The sequence below is a fragment of the Microcaecilia unicolor genome, chromosome 5, assembly GCF_901765095.1.
Source record: "Microcaecilia unicolor chromosome 5, aMicUni1.1, whole genome shotgun sequence".
NCBI classification, from domain to species: Eukaryota; Metazoa; Chordata; class Amphibia; order Gymnophiona; family Siphonopidae; genus Microcaecilia; species Microcaecilia unicolor.
The window spans coordinates 70,189,508-70,201,080 of NC_044035.1; positions in this window are offsets into that span (position 1 = coordinate 70,189,508).

An 11,573-nucleotide genomic window follows, 5' to 3' on the forward strand; every position below is an offset into this window, starting at 1 on the left:
AGAGATAGCAAGAGTGACCAGGAACTTATATCATTCAGGCAAAGGAGTCAAGCTTGGCTGAGAAAGAGAAGAAGTCTTTGCATCAGAATAGACCAATAGTAACAGTTCTTATACAGACAGGCAGGGGTGACTGTATTACATGTGAGACTACATTATACACAATGTGTTGCTCATATATCATTGCAGTGAGGACTGCAGCAGTAAAAATCCTTAGAAGTGAGAATAACAGTAAAAGCATTAAACACATTTTAGGGTCAGTGCAAGGGGCAGTGTCGGAGGACAAAACAGGATATGTGCAACAACTCTAGCCAAAACCTCATCCTTCACCAAATGCCAGGTAGAACAATCTGGTTTTGAAATCCACATGAAATTTGAGTTAGGAGGATTCAACCCTTAACGCATGAAGAAGTGGGTACATAGGCGGTCGGTGGCCCAACTGTTTGGGGAGGCTAAAGGGGGTGGGGTTAGGGGTGGGGCCAGGGGCGGGGCTTACATCCATAATTGTCTGACAACACTGAAAAAAATAAGTAAAAATAAGTCACAATTAATACCTTTTATTACATTTAGATATTAAATATGTATCATATGTCAAAGAATAAAGTGGTTGCTCAAAGCATGTACTAACCACAATTGCTCAACTGTAAAACATTATGCACAAATTTATGCAAAAACACACTCAGAACCTTACTGTACCATAACACTGGGCAGACCCTAATAAACCAATATACCACCCATACGGAAAATGCAGACCGTCAACAATATGAAACAAGGGATCATAATATCACAGTTCTCATGTAGAGCCACAAAACACCCTTTTAGGGTGGATAGTGTTCACAATGAGCTCCTTTTATGAACGACTATATGTAGATCCTTCAAGAGGTAGAGTGTCATGATTTAGGCTCTAAAACCCTTTCTGATGTTTTGGTGCCACCTCAGTGAGGCCAATACACAATCTCTCCACTGCAAAACACTATACACAAACTTGTGCAAAAACACACTCTTCATAGCCTTAGCAAACCATAACAGCACTAATTCCAAGGACAGGACGAGGTACAACCTTATGCGTGGAAAGGCAGCACTGTAATTACACTGGGCTCTAAAACACCAGTACACAACCTAGTGAAACAAAAAAAAACCCAAAATGGGCTGTAAATACTACACACTAGTAGAATACTGCACCTTGATTACACATGAAAACCACATGACACAACAGATATGAAGGCAAAACTGGAAAGTTACCTGAAGAAGTCAGACTCAGCATGGAGCAATACTAGAAAAATTGAAACTTACATGCAAAATATCACAGATGCACATTTCCAAAAGCTGACATATTCCAGTTAATACATTCTGAATAAAATACTTTTTTCTACCTTTGTTGTCTGATCATTTAGGTTTTCTATTCGCTTTGGTCCCAGTGTCTTCTGTTTTATGCAGTGTCTTCTTTCCATTTGATATTTTTTCTCTCACCAGGTCCACCATCCTCCTGTGTCCTTATGCGTCCTGTCTACCATCTGTAGCCCTGTCCCTATCCTTCAATATCCCGATCCAGCTCTTAAATTCAACAGTTTTCCCTCCATCCATATCCAGCATTTCTCCTCACTCCCCTCCATCCATGTGCATATACTTCCCTCCCCTCCATCCATGTCCAGTACCTTCCCTCTTTCTCTCCTACCATTCCATCCAGTGTCATCCCTCTTTCTCTCTCCATCCTTCCACCCATTATCCTCTCCCAATCCTTCCGTCCATTGTCTTCCTCTATCTCCCCTTCCTTCTAGTCAGTTCTCTCTCTTGACCCTTTTCCATTCAGCATGTCCTCTCTCACCCATCCTTCCAGTGTTTTTCCTCTTTACCTCCCTACCAGTTTCTTCCCTCCTTCCAGCATTTTTCCTCTTTCTACCTCCTTTCATCCAGCCAGCATTTCTCAGTCTGACAGCTAGGGTCTCCCCCAATTTCTCCCCAGCAGCTTCTCTCTCTCTCTCCTGCCCATGTCCCCTCTTTCTCTCCTCATCTCTTTTTGGCTCTCCCCTGCTTTTTCCCATGTCCCTGGCTCTCCTTTGCTCTTTTCCATGGCCCCTCTTTCTCTCCCCATCTCTTTCTGGCTCTCCCCTGCTTTTTTTCCATGTCCCTGGCTCTCCCCTGTTCTTTTCCATGGCCCCTCTTTCTCTCCCCTCCTTTTTTCTATGTCCCTGGCTCTCCCCTGCTCTTTTCTATGGCCCCTCTCTCTCCCCATCTCTTTCTGGTTCTCCCCTGCTCTTTTCCATGTCCCCTCTTTCTTTCCCTATCGCTCTCTGGCTCTCCCCTGCTCTCCTTCTCTCTCCTTCTACCATTTCCACACGTTCTCTTCTCTCCCTCCGGCCCGGGCTTCTTTACAGCAGTGCTGACAGAAGAAGAAAAAGAAGCGCGGGGCCGCAGCAGCGTTCAGACATGCGCTGTCGGCTCTGCCAGTCCTCTGCCCCCAGAACGGGAAATTGATGTCACGGGGCAGAGACTGGCAGAGCCGACAGCGCATGTCTGAACGCTGCTGCGGCCCTGCGCTTCTTTTTCTTCTTATGTTATGCTGGCTCCGAGAGTAGCGGCTGCAGCTGCCGCTGCGCTGCTCAATAGAAGCGGCGGCAGCAGAAGATTTCGTCGTCGGGAGTCTCGGGGTACATTTGGAGAGGGAGGCAGGTGGGGCCGCCGCGAAGCTCACAGCTGGGCTGGGGAGGCTTAGCTATTCAATTATAGTGTGTCTTGTCAAGCTATTGAACAATAGTGCTTGCTAACTGTTTTGGCACCAGAGCGCCTTCATAAGGAGTCTTGCAATATAGTGAGATGATATTTCCTTGTTTCGGGTTATTAATGCAAGAAACAAAGCTAATGTAGATAATCCAAAAGCTTTTTTATACTTCTCTTTGGACACCCCTGGTGGACCCCAAAGGTATATTGAATATTTTTGGATTTTCTACATTAGCTTTGCTTGTTACATTACTAACCAGGAACAAGGAAACATCATCTCACTATATTGGAAGACTCCTGAGGCAGGCGCTCTGGTGCCAAAACACAGCAGCTGTGTTGAGTTGTTTGGCGTTTTTCAATAAAGATCCTGAACTTTATATACATCTCCCTTGTGTTTTGGAAAGAGCCAGCTTACCCTACTCCTCCTTTTCGCCTGATTGACTTTCATTGGGATTCAATGCACCTCCACTTTTTTGTGGGTGCTCTTTGCCTCTTTACAAACTATCCTCCAAGCATCTGTTTCGCCTTTCTTTATAAGGGAGGTGTCATTTTTGGTACCCTTCTCTGAAAGGGAAAGGTACAGGGAATGGGACTTGATATACCGCCTTTCTGTGGTTTTTGCCACTACATTCAAAGTGATTTACATAGTATATGCAGGTACTCATTTGTACCTGGGGCAATGGAGGGTTAAGTGACTTGCCCAGAGTCACTTTTCTAATTCAAGTGTGTCCTTTTTGTAGATAATATGACCAGAACTGCACATAGTATTTAAGGTATGGTGGCACCATGGACCTATACAGAGGCATAATATTTTCTTTTCCATTTTTTAAAAAATTATTCCTCATGTTGTATTTGCCTCTTTGGCAGCCACAGCATACTGGTCACAAATTTTCAACCTATTATTCAGACTGATCTCTAGATATTTTTCTTGGGTGGTGACTCCTAAATCAGAATTCAGCATCTTGTAACTGGAATAAACTTCCTGAGCCGGTACGCCAAGCCTCATCTATGGCCATCTTCAAATCTAAGCTAAAAACCCACCTCTTCGATGCTGCTTTTAACTCCTAAACCTAAACCTAACCCTTCAACTGTCCCCTATCCCTGATATGTCCTGTCTGTCCTAACCCTTATCCCTTACTTGTCCTGACTGTCTGTCATAATTAGATTGTAAGCTCTATCGAGCAGGGACTGTCTCTCCATGTTCAAGTATGAAGCGCTGCGTACGTTCAGTAGCGCTATAGAAATGATAAGTAGTAGTAGGGATTATTTTTCCCTATATGCATCACTTTGCACTTGTCCACATTAAATTTTATCTGTCATTTAAATAGCCAGCCTGATTTTGATAGTTTCATCTCTGTGGCCTGGTATATTTTGGATTACTAATGTCTGTAGCTACATATCTACAGTACGCTGTGTTTTATGAACATGCTGCACTACAATGATCATGGCCTGTCTAACATTACCATTTCTTCTGCCTGGGGCTTCCCTGTTGCTGCCATCAAATCAAGTGTGTATATGTGGCATAGATATCGTAGTTGAAAGATTATCTTGATGCCATTTAAAAAATTATTTACTTAAAGCAGTTTAGCTGTAAACCATTGCATTAAATATCAAATTTTAGAAGCAACCACATCAGAGGTATATTTTCTAAAATGTTTTCTATAAAATTATGTGAACACACGTACATGTAAAAATACGCTCAAGGAAACTGTGCACCTGCTTTTATTCAAACTGCATGTAGGTGTTTCTGGGTCAATAATTTTCTAAAATATATAGATACATGCATAAAGGTCAGTTCTAGAACTTCTGCCTGCATTTATGCACCCCTTGTACACATACATTTACAGAACACTAGCTGGTCAATATTCAGCTTGCAGCAGTCGCCAGCTAACATAGGTTCTGACATTCAATGTCGGGCCATATCCGGAAAGAGCATTGAATATCAGCATCTGACTGGACTTGTGTGGGCCACCAGAATATATGTGGGTCCCAGACGATATTCAGCTGAACATTGGCTGAGAGCTGTGTGAGCAGGTGTGCATGTCCCCCCCTCCACCCCGATGCAGTTGCTGGACCCCTCTGACCTTCCCACTGACACAATCACTAGACCCCTAACACATTCCTGGCCTCCTTATCACCACCCAACACAATTAGTGGATCCTCCAGTTAGGACAGGTCCCACCCCTCCCCCCCGGGCCTATTGTAGTTCCTAGTGGTTCAGTGAAGTGATGAAGGCAGGAGCAAACCCCACTCGTTCCTGCACCAAAAGGCTCCTGGGTGAAATTGGCCACCACGATTTCTAGAAGTATAGGGTGTAGGGTCTACACACACATTTACACTAACTTCAGAACAGGTGTAAATGTGTGCGGCATTTGCATAGTTCTGGGTACATATTTTATAAAGGCAGATAGGCACCCATGCCTTTTTTGGACTTCTCACATAGGTGTCTTATTATAGAATCAGGTCCATTATTGATACCCTTACAATGGACAACAATCCTCATTTCTATGATGCTTTCAGGTTCATTTTTGAAAGAGAAGGACGCCCATCTTTCAACACAAATCGGAAGATGGGCGTCCTTCTCACAGGGTTGTCCAAATCGGTATAATCAAAACCCGATTTTGGGCGTCCCCAACTGCTTTCCGTCACAGGGGTGGCCAAAGTTCAAGGGGGCATATCAGAGGCATAGCGAAGGTGGGACTTGGGCGTGCCTAACACATGGATATCCTCGACCCATAATAGAAAAAAAAGGGCATCCCTGACGAGCACTTGGACGACTTTACCTGGTCATGCTTTTCTTACAACCAAGCCACAAAAAGGTGCCCAAACTGACCCGATGACCACCGGAGAGAATCGTGGATCACCTCCCCTTACTCCCCCAGTGGTCACTAACCCCCTCCCACCCTCAAAAAATATCTTTCAAAATATTTTTTGCCAGCCTCAGATGTCATACTCAGGTCCATCACAGCAGTATGCAGGTCCCTGGAGCAGTTTTAGTGGGTGCAGTGCACTTCAGGCAGGCGGACCCAGGCCCATCTCCCCTACCTGTTACGTTTGTGGAGGAAACAGTGAGCCCTCCAAAACCCACCAGAAACCCACTGTACCCTTATCTAGGTGCCCCCCTTCACCTATAAGAGCTATGGTAGTGGTGTACAGTTGTGGGTAGTGGGTTTTGGGGGGTTGGGGGGGCTCAGCCCACAAGGTAAGCAAGCTACGTTCCTGAGAGCAATTTATGACGTCCACAACAGTGCCCCCTAGGGTACCTGGTTGTTGTCCTGGCATGTCAGGGGGACCAGTGCACTACAAATGCTGGCTCCTCCCATGACCAAAGGGCTTGCATTTGGTTATTTCTGAGATGGACGTCCTTGGTTTCCATTATTGCCGAAAATCATAAACGACCAAGTCTAGGGGTGACAATCTTTAAGGACGACCTAAATTTCAAGATTTGGGCGTCCTCGACTGTATTATCGAAACGAAAGATGGACGTCCATCTTTTTCGATAATATGGGTTTCCCCACCCCTCCATCGGGACATTTTGCGAGGACGTCCTCAACAAAACGTGGGCATCCCTTTCGATTATGCCCCTCTTTAGCTCTCCTATTGTCATTTGCCAAAAAAATGTCCATAACGCCCTCTCTACAGACTGAGAAATGGAGATTATAACCTTTGATTCTCTTACAGTTCTGGAAACTGAGACAAACTCTGCTGCATCTATAAATCCATGCCCTAGACCTGCTCTGAATACAAGACAAAAATCATGTTTTACTTTAGGCTAATAAAGATATCATGGAATACCTTAATGCTGAAAAAAAGGTGAAATGAATATTTTTGTCCCTTTACTATAAGGTGTAAATGTGTATATGTATTCTATGCATGTTTATAAGTATTTTATAAAATACACGTATTCATCGTAGCTCTGCTCCTTCTCCGTCCAAATGAAGCTCTGCAAAACACATCCAAATATTTGCCAGCTTATACGTGCATATTCAGACACACAATGTTATAAGAGCCCATTTCTGTATGTAAACAATGCTTTCCATGCAGAGAATGCTTTATAAAATTATCCCCAAATAGGAAAAAAAAAAGTTTACTATACGTTAGCCCTGGAAACCTTGACAATTTGCCCCACAGACTTTAATTAACATTTAAATAGGTCTGTTGTCTGATAAACTCCTACAGATATCCATGGGTGAAAAATGAATTGCTTCCATCTGTCATCTATTCACAGTGCACTTCACTCTGTAAGACAAATGAGTCTCCATTGTCTCCCCCTCCCCCCCAGCTCATTGTTATTCTGTCTTTCAACTGGAAAACATAAAATGTAGAAAAGGAAGCAAGGAACTTTGCAAGTAAACTATTTTACCCAGGAGATTGGCATGTGCCTTTTTTCTTCAGGAAATTCAGTGAGTTTTGATTGTTGGCACAGTTCACCAACAAAGAAACTCCATCTGTGATGATAGTTCACATCAGAAATGCACAAGCAGTACCTTAATTCATCACTGTGTGGGACTTTTGATAAGAAAAGTTTTTATTAACCCAGTGATCAGCGTTTTTACAGTGACAATGTGATCCAAGAATTAGTAGCTAACTAAAAATCAGTATTTGTTATTCATTGGTGGTGGGATGGAGGGGGAAGTTAGATTTGTAATCCAACAAATATTTCAATAGCCCCAAATTAATTTAAAATTCAATTTAGTTTTTTACATGACTCCACCTCTATACTGATCGGGCACTGTGGGGTAGATTCATTAAATGCTACCCAAAGCTACACACTGGGATGATGTGCACTAAGTGCAAATTCTATAAAGACAGTATTTTTATGTGATTTTCAGGCTTATTTTCAAAAGTGATCACCGGTCATTTTCCAACATAAAACGGGAGATGGCCGGCGATTTCGCAAAAGCGGCGAAATCGGTATAATCGAAAGCCGTGTTTTTGACACCATCGCCGCTTTGCTGTCGCCGCACCGGCAAAAGGGCAAGGGGGCGTGTTGGCGGCGAAGTGAAGGTGGGGCATGGGTGGGCATGGGCATGGCTACCAGATGGCCGGCTTTCGCGGATAATGGAAAAAAAAGCGGCGTTAAGCAGTATTTCGCCTGGTTTACTTGGTCCTTTAATTTTCACGACCAAGCCTCAAAAAGGTGCCCCAATTGACCAGATGACCACCGGAAGGAATGGGGGATGACCTTCCCATACTCCCCCAGTGGTCACCAACCCCCTCCCACACTAAAAAAAAATAAAACACTTTTTTGCCAGCCTGTATGCCAGCCTCAAATGTCATACCCAGCTCCCTGGAGCAGTTTTTAATGGGTGCAGTGCACTGCAGGCAGGCAGACCCAGGTCCATCCCCCCCCCCCCTACCTGTTACACTTGTGGTGCTAAGTGTTGAGCCCTACAAACCCCCCCAAAACCCACTGTACCCACATGTAGGTGCCCCCCTTCAGCCATAAGGGCTATGGTAATGGTGTAGAGTTGTGGGGAGTGGGTTTTGGGGGGATTTGGGGGGGCTCAGCACCCAAGGTAAGGGAGCTATGGACCTGGGAGCTATTTGTATATATTTTTTTAATTTTTAGAAGTGCCCCCTAGGGTGCCCGGTTGGTGTCCTGGCATGTCAGGGGGACCAGTGCACTACAAATGCTGGCTCCTCCCACTACCAAATGCCTTGGATTTCGCCGGGTTTGAGATGGCCGGCATTTTTTTCCATTATTGCTGAAAAACAAAACCAGCGATCTCAAACCTGGCGAACTCTGGCATTTGGCCGGCCTAAACCGTATTTTGCCGGCAACGTTCAATTATGCCCCTCTTTGTGCCCTAGAATATTCATTGAGGGAGAGCCGCATGCAGTGGAGACAGTGCATGCAAATCTCTCTCATGAATATTAATTGTGAATATCCTGAAAACTTGACTGGCTGGGATGCATCCAGGACCAGATTTGGGAATCACTGCCTTGAGGTATTCTCCCAGCTTGAAAAGGTTAGTTAGCTCTTGGGTTTACACTATACATTTAAGCAGATGACATTCAACTTCTCTCCATAGTAGACCGTCTCAACCATACAGCCCTTACAATCATCAATGAAATCCTTAGCAAAGTAACAAATTGGTTACAAGAAAATTGGCTTATTCTCAATCCCGACAAACTTATGATTCTTTTATTTACTAATCATACTCCTAGTCACTTTCACTTGCTCATCTGCCTTTGTAACATCGCAGTTCCACAAAACTCAGCTACTCATAGTCTCAGTGTACAGGTGGATATCGAACTGTCATTTCAGTCACAAATAGGCCAGGTAGTAAAACATTCTCTATTCAAGTTGTGACTTATGCACTCAGTTTAATCTCTCTTACACCCCTCAGCATTAAATATTCTTACACACTCGTCATTACTGTAATTCTCCATACAAAGGTCTTAGGATTAAAGATATACACCACCTACAACTTGTACAGAACACTGCTATTAGATTAATCCACAAAGCCAAGAAATTTGATTACATCACACCTCTTTTGAAGGCATCCCATTGGCTCCCCATGACCCATCACATTACATATAAACTACTCTTATTGGTCTTTAAAACCTTAGTGTCAAAGGAACACCCCACTTTTTATCTCCATTGCCTCCTATTACAATATATTCCCCTACATGCTCTCTGCTCACAAGATCAATCTTCTCTGTTCAAGGACCGTATCTCTGGAACCTTCTACCTTCTCTCTATGACAGCAGACCTCTTTACCAACTTTCAAGATCAAACTTAAAACATTTTTATTCCAAGATACATTTAGTTAAATCCTGTCCCCTTACATGGCGCCCAGGCAGCCTTCCCTGAATTATGTAAGAGCATCCCTCCTGTTTGTCCCTTCCCCTTTCTTTTTCTTGAAAATATGGAGTTCTTCTCCCTTCCCTCACTTTCAGTCAATTGTCTATAAGCACATACTATTGTTTCTTTTCTACTTATTTTTTATTCATTGGGAACTGCCTAGATGTTATTGCACGCTGGTGCATTAGAAAATCTGAATATACTTGGAAACTTGAAGATTTTGAAGACTAGAACCTCAATTTTTTATTAAATCTTCTCCATTTATGTCTCAATAGCTGAATCCACTATATCATCAGAAACACTCCCCCCATTTGTAATCACCAGTTCCAGTATGGACCCATCCTAATTGGGTTTCATTACCAACTACTGGAACAGTTGTATCTGCAGAGAAATCAGGATCTGCCTACTTCCAGACAACCTCAAAGCAGGGACCCTCCAATCAACATCTGACATATTGAAACCACCTATTAGTAGTACTTCCCCTTTCATGGCGATATTGTGAATGTCTTCAGCTAAATTTCTGTCCAATTCTGTCTGTAGATTATAGTCCAGTATAATTATATTCCAGACATGTTTGTCCATGAACCACATATCCGTCACTGTCACTAAATCCAATTCAGCCTCTTGTATCACGTCTTCTAGATCCAGAACCTTATTTCCCATATTACAAACAGAAGCTGAAAGGGTTCCAGCAATTTCCCCTGAAGCATCTGCAGCAAAACAGGAGGAGCCCCTGTCAGGAATTGTAGAATTTATGATGTGGAGACAAGCATTTGGATCACTGGAATAGATAAGTGCCTGTGTTGTTTTCAGCTACTACATTATGAAAGTGGGGTTTTCTTGGCAACATAGGGCATGAACTAGACATTATTACTAATTTCAATAGCTGGATTCCTTTATTACAAATGTTAATTAAAATTTATGTTAGGAAAAATACTGGTTTTATACATTTATTTATGACATTTATACCCCCCATACAATTTAAAGTTCAATAGGGATAACAAGCTAAAAAGAAATCATTACAAAATATGAAACAAAATACATAAACTCACACATATCAATAAGGAAAGAATAGAAAATATGTAAAGAATTCAATAATAAGGCATAATGGGGAGAATGTAAGGGGGAGATTAGGCACCAGGATCAAGGGAGGAGTCCAGACGCTTTGACAGTCTCGTTCCATGCTGTCACACGGCTGTAGGTCCCTTTGGGAGTCTCATGATTGGGCATTTGACAGCCAGACCCACGTTTGAAGCAAAAAGCTAAGTTATTTCATGATCTGTTTTTTTGCTGAGATGATTTTTGAATCACGTTGAATGGTTATAAGCACATACAAATATAAAAATACAAAAATATTTATATACAAAAGAAAGTAAAATATGGGACTACACAGATCTGATAATGAAAGAACAGGAGGTTTTTGGTCTGTGATGAGCCTCAGCCTAGAGTGTGCCTTGAGATACATTGATGACTAAGTTTGTCCTGGCGCCTGAGCATTTTGAGACCTTTTCCTCCTAACCTTAATTCCTATATTGGATTTGGAATTTTGGTCTTTCAACTTAAAAAGTCGGGTTATCTGCAGTCAATTGTTGATATCAATATTCAAGATTCTGCAGAGGAGTTTGATACTAATAGAAGTGATCTTTGTTTCAGTGGTAATAGAAAATACAGTACATACCAGGCTCTATGACAGCTATAGATATAATGGCCTTTCTTCTTAGAGCAGCAAGGAGGTCCCTGGATTAGTCTTGTGGTTGGTGCAGTGAACTGTAGAGAAGAGGACCTAGGCCTATATCCCACTCTAACTGGTGCACCTACTCAATCCACATATAGGTGACAACTGCAGGCATAAGGTCTATTTTAGTGGTGTACAGTTGGTTACAGTGCATTTTTTGCTATTCCTTGAAGGCTCACAATACAATAAAAGGGGATTATGATGTGATGTGTATCTGGGGCCTGCTCCGCTGGGATCTCTCTGTGGCTAGTCTGGTAAGACTGCTGGCCTCCAGACATCCCAGTGGCTTGTTTTTATGCATTTTTCCATTGG